Source organism: Centruroides vittatus, unplaced genomic scaffold (assembly GCF_030686945.1).
Source record: "Centruroides vittatus isolate TY-2023 unplaced genomic scaffold, ASM3068694v2 contig_337, whole genome shotgun sequence".
NCBI lineage: Eukaryota > Metazoa > Arthropoda > Arachnida > Scorpiones > Buthidae > Centruroides > Centruroides vittatus.
The window spans coordinates 660,245-668,892 of NW_027122161.1; positions in this window are offsets into that span (position 1 = coordinate 660,245).

An 8,648-nucleotide genomic window follows, 5' to 3' on the forward strand; every position below is an offset into this window, starting at 1 on the left:
CTACGATTGGATACACTTCAGTGGTATCCAGTCGAAAAGGTTACTTCTTATAATTTAAATAACGTAACTTATGATGTAATTTCTTGATATATTCCCTCTAAATAGATTTCTCCTACACACTTAACATACCGAAGAAATTAAGCACGTTGGGATCAAACTGAAAACATCCACAGATTTACGGATGAAAATAATATATAAAATGTAATTTATTATAGTGTTTAGGCAATGTAATTCTTGCTCATTAATGAAGCAAACTGTACTTCAATTTTACGGTTCATAAACACATTCTCTAGTTATGTTTTAGCTGAAGAATTAACTGTATGATAGTGGTATTAAAATCATTTCAAAAGCGAAGTTTTTGGGAAATAAATCACATTTTTACATAAATATTGAATTGATTGTTACTTATTAATGCTAATACACATTAGGAATCGTCCATTAATTACGTGTACAATTTAAGGGATCACGAAATGTACATCGTTGTACACGATGGGCAGGGAGGGAATCCGTGGACTTTTTTAGAGATACAGATTTGTTCGTACAAGATTACACGTCGTGTGAATAAACTACCACTTAGAAAATATTAGAAACTTTTTAAAGTCGTAGCTTGAATGTCAGAGGGGTCCGTGAACTATTATACACGTGAAGCGTACTTACAGTAATTTAGTCTACGTACAGTACATGTAATAAAGGGGAGGAGGTTTGACAAAAGTACGTCATTGTATACGACAGTGAGGGGGGGGTGAAAAATGGCTCAAAACTGTACATGTATTTAATGGACGTCCCATATTTACACGAGGATTAAAAATTACACTTTTTTTTTTTTTTTTTTAATTTATTGAACATGGAAAATCGTCAACTTCGAAGAAGCAGCTATATAAAAAAATATGCAGTCAAACCTCGTTATAGCGCCCTCCTAAATAGCGCTTACTCTCGTAAACTATCAATGGATAATTGTAAACATATTTTTACCATAAAATTCAATTTAAAAACTCTTTATCTACTTCTGTATCTGTGAATTACTAAATGCACAATTTTGCATTGCAAACGATATTTTATCACCAAATCAGACGACGTATCAAACTCAAACTTGTGTTACAGTTCCTATAAATTCCCATTATCAATCATCGTCTGTCTGTCTTTCCTTAATCTCAAGAATGGAGTTAGATACATAAAACTAGAAACAAGATATCGAAAGCCATGAGGCAGATGGTCCCGATTAACTATAACAGAATTTCCGATACAAAACCAGAAGTAACGTTATTTTAATTCAAATATTTTCCCTCCCGAAAGGTGTTAGATAGATGACCGGCACGACTCTATTGTTAAAGGAAAAGTATGATGTACAGGGGCAATCCACTTCTAATTTGAGGTGGAGAGCATATATTTTAAATTAAATAAATTTAAAATTTAATATTAAATATTAATATAATTAAATGTAAGAATTTTCCTATACTTTATACTCATACAAACAATTTAATTATATTTATTTAAAATTTAATAGATGAACAGAAAAACATTAAACAGGATAAGTTCTGTATTAAAATTAACCGAATTATTTAAATAATTAGGTTACGATTATTAACTAAAGCTACGATTTATATTTTAAAAAGTACTTTTTAAATTATTTAATTAAATCATAATTTTACTTATTTATCTTAGCACAAGATGGCGACTTTATCATCTGTCGCTAGACCCAAATTCTCGCCCAAAAGTATCCAGTTTTAGGTATATTTGACTGTATTAGAATTAAATATTAATGATAAAATATCCTTTTGTATTTAAAACAGATTCACTAATACGAAACTATGTTAAACTTAAATACAGTAGAACCCGCTAACTGGCACTAATGGGAGTTGAAGGTTGTTTAGCGGGGTGTTTTCTCCGATGACGTAGATACAGAGTAAAGTAATCAAATCTACACAGAAATTTTACTCAGCTTTAGTGTGTTTTACTGCTGAATTTATTATTAGAGGAAAATGAGCTAAAAAAATTTATCATAGTACAATATACAATAATAAGGTATCGCAAAAACTTCTGGATATCGAAGTCACTCGTTAATTATAATGAATTTTTATTGGCAGTATAATTACTGTATAATTTTTCGAAAAAAATCCGACCTAGTTATGCGAAGTCTGAGCTTGTAGGGGTACTCTACATACGTTTAAAATAATGCTAATGCATTTATGAATATTTGGGTGAGTCTATTAATATAAAAATATTTTTACCAAAATCAAGCGGCGGATTGCATACTGCTCACCTCTGTTGTAAGTGTAAGTAATGTAAATATTTCCAGATTTTTATTTGTCTGCCTTCATCTTTCCTAACATAATTTGGATTCCCTCTTAACATTGCATGGTAAGAGGGCACTTTGCTGACGTAAGTTTCATCTATACACGTTTCGTGTGTTGATTAAACATGTTTTAATTTCGTATACTGTATACAATCGGTTTTATTCTTATCTAGAAGCAAATGAAGTTAATGATTTTATGCATTAATATTCAAATATTAAATATGTAAAGAACACTTTAAACACTTTATGCTTTTTAAACACTTTATGCTTTATTAAATTATTTTTAAATTCACTAAACTGGACATAGAATGTTGAAAATAAACACATTCTTTATAATATGGGAACTATTTATGTTATATAATTGCTTTAATTAACGAACTTCTTCCTGTTTATATGAATAGTAATTCTTTGAAAATGATATCAACCGATTATATTTTCCTGTAGGGAATCAATCAATCCGGTTTATGTCTCTGAGAGTTTGGATACACGTACAATACAAACAACTCATTTTTCTTTGTCTGGCCGTGTCCGAATAAATACGAGTATACGGTGTTCCAAATATGCTATTTTCTGGTATTTTAAGTATCATTTTTTTCAGTTAACGAACACAGATTAAATACATTGACTGTTTTTGAAAGCGTTATAATGCAAATGAGACAGAGAAACTGCTCAGAAAGGAATTTAAAAAGGAGTTTCAAAAATTCTGAATCAAAGATTATTCAATAGCATGTCGATTCGATAATAAGCACTTGTAGCACTTATCCTGTACTCCTCTTATGATCTCTCGTCGTAATTGATAAATTACATAGACTACTTAACAATGGGTAATTCGTCTCTCACCATTTATATTGTGATTTTGAAGTGTTGCAGTAAGTTTATGGGAGGTTAATTAAAATTTAATGCCACAGATGATAATTCACTTTTGAATTAGATAGTAAAAAAATACAGACTTTTGTTTTAAAGTGTCTTCACAGTTTTGTTCTTCTCACACATCAAGAACCGCAGTCATATAGTGGGGTCGACCTTCACTTGGAGGCTCTTTTCTGTTTCAGAATACAAAAAAAATTATTTGTACTCTAATAGAAAAAAAAGCAATTAATGTTCGTCATTTTAGCTCTTCCTGTACAGTAAATAAAGGCCATCTGACAAGATGTATGCTTCCCGGATAGACTTTCTGTTGGAAACTGGTTTGTCTCTGTTTAGGTGCTATAACCGTGAAGAACATCCGGAAAATTCAAAAATTAGAATACAAATATTTTGTATTAATATTTTCAGGGGTTCCATTTGCAGATATTAAATGAAAGGCACAGTACAGGCAGTGACGCGTTATCCCTTCATGGGGTCCAGGTGAATTTGAATTGGGGAGTCCCATGCATTGAGTTGACTTCAAAATTTTTCTTCGGAAGAATTTTTGAGGGGAAATATTGTCTTATAAAAGATTGGTTTGGGTCCCCTTGTTGGTGGGGACCACCAGGCATTTGTCTCTTTTTCCCATAGGATAACGTACCACTGATTCTAGGATAGAGAGAATAAAGCAATGGGTAATTTGTCAATGCCTCTAGAGAAGACTTTCTATGGTAAACTGGCCTTTATTTGCATATTAGACACGTGAAGAAAATGCAAAAAACTTCAAGTGGCTGGCCCCCGACGGACCCGAATACGTGACCAAATGCTGAATGGTGTTATCCACTTCGACCGCTGATGGACCTATTATTAACTTAAAGTACGTTAACTGGGGTTCAAGTTTTCGTTTTAATGCAGTTATCGATAGATTTTGTTAATGTATTTTGTTCGGGGAAAGAACAATAGTAGATACTGCTTGGAGAATATTGTAACACCACTGTTGTACTATAGTTTCTGATCAGTCTCGAATAGTCGCCATAGCATTTGAAATCTGTTCGATCTTTTGAAATAATTATTATTAACCTTTATTAATATTAACATTAGAAAATGCGTGATAATGACCGTAATATTATGAACGTAGTCAACACAGTTTGAATTGTTTCTAACTATATTAGTATTACTTGCACGATGGACACGTCGTCAGTGACTCATCGTCTACTAGATTAAATAAAGACGAGAGTCATTTCAAATGGGATCCTCCAACCATTATTACATATATTTTTTATGAGGATATAGAATTTCTCTTAATAAATATAGTATTAAAATTGCCTAAAATTACCGGTATTTAAGGCTGGCTGTAACCTCTTTAGTTACGCACGCTCTTTAGTTACATGTATATAGGCCTATAGATTGTTAAAAATATATAAAAATAACAATATATGTTTATATATATATATATTGTTTATTTTTCGTATTTTTCAACGAATTATTAATTTTTCAATAGGATATGTTTGTCTTTTCAGAGTCACATTTACGTGTAAAATGTTCATTTGGACAAGTTTCAACGTAAAAAAAAATTATGCAGATATTATTTATACCTTGAAAACCTACCTTGAAAATACCACTCGGCAGATATTCCACGCGTTGAGTTGTAGTATACATGCAGTTTATCGTAGCAAAATTTCCAATTATAAATGACTATTTTTAAATTTTGAATGGTAATATAATTAATAATATTTGATTCGAAATATAATGAGTGTGTAGTTTTTAACACTCTGAATATCGACGGTAATTTTAAAAAATAAACATGGATATTTAGGTTTTAAAAAGTAACCTGAATTGGCATTTGTTTACTTTGGGATCGGATGCGCCTAGCCCGTGTTCAGTCGAACTATTTTTCGATCCTAATCTAAATTTATCTTTATTTCTTTAGACATAATTAATGTTCTTCCCGAAACCGGTCGTTAAAATAAAAAAAAGCGAAAAAACTACCTATTTCTCACCTGTCGCCTGGGTTGGAGCCTCACTACTCACTCACTTCCTTCTTGCTTCAAACAATGGGCTTTTTAAAAATAGTTTTATGCTATTGTTCAGCTTTAATTTCCAAGTTATTCTTTAGGAAGAAGTCATCTGTAAATTTATTTATTCTTCAGGAACTAACAAAGTAACTCTTCGTAACTGAGTAAATCATTATACTAAAAACAAAAAAACTAATTAATTGACAGCATAATGTACCTACGTATTAATTTGAATTAAATAAATTATCTTTTATTATTGTTTTATATAGAAGGTTTGATTTGATGAGACACGGCAATGCAACACGTAGACCATCTGTAGGACTTTCTACCCGAAACTAGCCTCTATTAGGCGAGGAAAACCCGGAAAAACACATCTCCAGCCGTGTGACAGGGCACAACTACCAATTTTCAGTGATTTTATTCACTCGTCCACTATTGAGACGTTTTATATAAAATACACTACGAGACAAAATCTCTGGCTTTCAGAAATTCGGACCACTTTCGTCCCCAAAGTTACCTAATTTTTACTCCGGTATTTTATGAAGCTAACCAGGACACTAATATTAAGTTGAATGACTTGTTTATGGTGGTGAAATGGTGCAAAATCTATTATTTCCTATAAATAAATTACGAGTTCTTTTTCACTGAAGTTAATGAACTTGCAAAATTTTTATAGCAGAATTTTTCCCTTTTAGACAGGGTTTTAACAAAGTTCTCTTTTAAACAGGTTTTACTGTAATAATTCAAACAAGTAAATTTCTTATAGAAATTCGACTAGCAATTTAAATTCCAATGATTTTATATATTTAACTTTCCTTTCTATTTTATATGATAGCCATTTATTTTTTAGAATACGAATTTATCTGAAGTTATGAATTCATTGTTATTTTATATATAATATGTAAATAAATAAAACAAACCAGGAAGGATGAGTCCAGGAGGAAAAAAACCGTTCTGTTTCTGGCAATAATTTAAATATGCGTGCAGGTAAACTTGTGTTTAAAGAATATAAATTCATTCGTTCTATTGTAACTTTATTATCTAGTAGCCTTGAGCTAGGTTCAAATGAATGTATCTAAATATATCTATCTTGACGCTTGAGCGAAAGTAGAAATTCACAGATTCTTTACACGTAACACGTAATCAAGTGTACTGTATTATAACATGTAATTAAACCATTTTTTAGGGTTTAATTACATGCTAGCAGGGCCATCGAGAGGGGGTAGATGTGAGAATTTTTCTTCGGGCCAGAAGAAAACTTAGGGATCTATAGTAGTATTATCGCTATAACTTTGTTTAAAATGTCAAAAGGGGTAGACAGGACTCGTTAAAGGTGCCGTTCTAACTTCATCCCCATACTAGCTTTATGATAGCGAAATCTTTAAGTTAATGAATATCGTAAAATCTGTCTAAAGCCTAACCTGATTAAAACGGAAAAACATTTGTTAGGCCACGGTTTACACGGGTTTTAATTTATTTAGTTAAATTTACTTATATGTAGCACTCCATCGACCAATGGCAGTATTTTTTGTAATATTTGTTCAAGGCCGCTAGCTGACAATAAAGTTTTTACTCCTAACGAGTAGCGATTTCCTACGAAACAGGACAAGTTTTTCGTCGCTAAGCTTCTTTTGGTAACAAATATCTTGACAATTATTAGATTATATACTTACAAAATGATATAAATCTAGTTTTTAAAATAATTTCCTTTAGGAATTAACCTATGACCTTTCTTCTTTATGGATATAAAATTCATCGAGTTGTGTTTTAATTAGTCTTCTGGTTCAAAATAATTCCTATAACAATAACTTATTATTATTTTACTTATCAGTTTAGGTGTTAAATCTTTGATTAATGTGTTCCTGTGTATAGTAGAATATAAGTAATTGCGTTACGTAAGAAACAGGTTTTCTCCATTCTCTACATAAAGGTATCGTGCGTGATTTTACACAAAAGGTTGTTTTTTATTGCAGTGGATGCACAGTTATAAGTAAGGTACGTATTGATGATTCTTTCGTTTAGTTTAAACACTAACATATAAAATTATCCTACGAATTTTATATTTTAAAACTCTTTCTACAAGAGTCTATTATACAGTAATCATTTGATTGATGATGGCATTGATGACAATTGTAGATAAGTAACTTTAATACACTTAACAATTGAAGAAATAGAGGTATCAAATTTTAAAATGAAATAATAATGTTATTAAACGTTTATACCATTGAACAAGTTTCGCGGGTTGCGCCTGACTGGCGGGCTGGCCGGAGTTTGTCGGGCTTTCTTTACGTGTCTAACACCTAAATGGGAGCAAGTTTACTATTGAAAGTTTTCCCCCGTTACCAGATTGTTCATGTGCTACGTTACCTTATCCCATTACTCCACTCCTATTACAGGCCAGCAGGGCCACGAGGCCTGGAAAACATTTCCTCCGTTGCTTTTCTTGTATATTAAAAGAAATTCCTTTATTTTTAATCAAATTTTAACTCTGTTCTGCTTTGAATATACTAAAGCTTTAATAAAACAATGGCATTGTGCCATTGAAGCAATGGAAAATATCTTCAGTTGTGCGAGAGTGAAACTAGATAACGATATATCCCAGTATTTCTAGGTGAACGATTAAGTCATTTTACATTTAACACATATAAAGTAATTGATAAATTCAAACCTTCATGCGTTCGTAGTGTAGTAGTACAGGAATGAATTTCTTTAAAAATATTACAAGTAAAACTATCTTACAAAAAAAACTGTTTTTTATCTGTAAGATAATCGTATTTTCCTCGTACGTTAGGGAATTATAGGTTTGTCAAATCATTATTACCGAGTGAAATTCTAGCGAATATCACAGATTTTCCGTATACAATAAGGGCATCACATGCCAACTGCGAGGATTCTATAAGTAAGACCGTATTTGCCGAAACATGGAGTCTATTACACACAAATCTTTATTGCTCATAGAGAGCAAGGCCACCAGTGGCTGACTGGATAAAACCATTCACCGTTGGTAGTTGGTTGCGGATTCCTGCCTCACCAGTTTTGTTCGCTTGTATTCGGCAGTGCGACACGTGGGTGGTCTACCGAGTGGGATGCTTCCCGAGAGGACGTTCTATGAGAAACTGGTCTCTGTTTAGGTGTTTAAAACGTGAAGAACATTGGGAATACTCCACGTGGCTCCACGTCCCTTTGCCTAACAGTGGATGAGTAAATAAAACCGATTAATTATTAAGTAAATAAATTAAGCGAGATAATCAAGTTCACAATCTTCGCCCATCTCTATTTACAATAAACAGGAATCGCACGGTATCTAATATCTTTTCCGTTTAGGCAGGTTCCGTTTCAGACAGGTTTTACTTTATTACTAAAGTTTTTCTGGAAAGCAGTTGAAAAAGATTTTTATAACTATTTTTACACGAACGTAATTAATATTTTATAATTGTAAAACGAGTAAAACTTGGAACGATCATAATTAACTCTTTCACAATACGGGAAAACAA